The 1,119-nt window shown below is 43.1% G+C and overlaps 1 non-coding gene across 1 annotated transcript; it reads right to left on the bottom strand.

Moving 5' to 3' along the window:
* Positions 1 to 579: 579 nt before the first annotated feature.
* Positions 580 to 652, bottom strand: Trnaf-gaa. The gene has a single exon. It is a non-coding gene; the product is annotated as a tRNA-Phe (tRNA).
* Between the last annotated feature and the right edge of the window lie 467 nt (positions 653 to 1,119).

Genomic DNA, 1,119 nt, shown 5'->3' with positions numbered 1-1,119 from the left:
CTTAGCTAGCAATGCAGACAAAGGCAGAATTCAATCCGGCTCGCGGGCCGCACTAATTTGTTGACTTAACTAAATCTGCAGCAAAGAGTTTGATATAAAGTCGAATTTTTATACATGGAATAATCAGATATACAACCATGCTCATTTCTCAGATCGGACTATTATTGCGAACGCGGCAACCATTTAAGTCAAAATGGAGCCGAAAAGGTTGGGCAGGCCTGCTCCAAAATCTAGTCTAGCAACCTTTGATAATGGGCATATCGACAAGCGGAGAGAAAATCGGGAATGAAAATCACATCGAGATAAGAGGATTTAGAGATATGGACAGTGAAAATGTATACAGAACGGAGGGACCGAAAAAATCATCGACGTAGGAAGAGATATCTCTATGTTGAACATCGAGATGTGGAGAGTCGACTGTATCTTATCAAAAACATCTTCCTACTCCAACTCTTCTGTCTATAGTTTTCATATCTAATGATTTTTGCGCATTAAAACTTGTGTTTTGTGGTCTGTTTATGCTCTTAAAATAAGTTTTTCATAGTTTGACAAGGAATCTTGCGGCAAAAGTAAATCCTCTGCCGAAACCCGGGATTGAACCGGGGACATTTAGATCTTCAGTCTAACGCTCTCCCAACTGAGCTATTTCGGCTTGCTGATACTCCAAAATGAAGCAATTTGAATCAAATCAGTCCTCCAATGACTTCTACTGGGTAGTGCATCAATTATAGGCATAATCAACGGCAGACGTACACGAATACACGATACGTTGTGCACACAACTGGAATCACTTGCCACTTAATTAATAGTCATGCCCAGCCTCTACATGAAGGCCGATTGCATGGCGTAAATCATGCCGCTTGGATTATTGCAAACACAGAGAATAACTGCAGAAAGCCGAACACCGCCTCTTATCAGGAAGAGTTCCGTGCGGAGAAGACGGCTAGACTCCTCCTCGGAACCGGAAAAGTAAACAATCAAGACTTGAACGGAGTGTAGCAAATCGACCGAACAGGCTCGTTCAACAGACCACACTCTACAACACGTGTCAGTAGTGTGTGTGTGTGTGTGTGTGTGGACCCAGTGCAAACAAAACACGCTGCCGGTCAAACTGCACGG

Source organism: Aedes aegypti, chromosome 3 (assembly GCF_002204515.2).
Source record: "Aedes aegypti strain LVP_AGWG chromosome 3, AaegL5.0 Primary Assembly, whole genome shotgun sequence".
Lineage (NCBI taxonomy): Eukaryota > Metazoa > Arthropoda > Insecta > Diptera > Culicidae > Aedes > Aedes aegypti.
The sequence above is the reverse complement of the archived record's forward strand: the minus strand, read 5'-3'. Positions and strand labels throughout refer to the sequence as shown.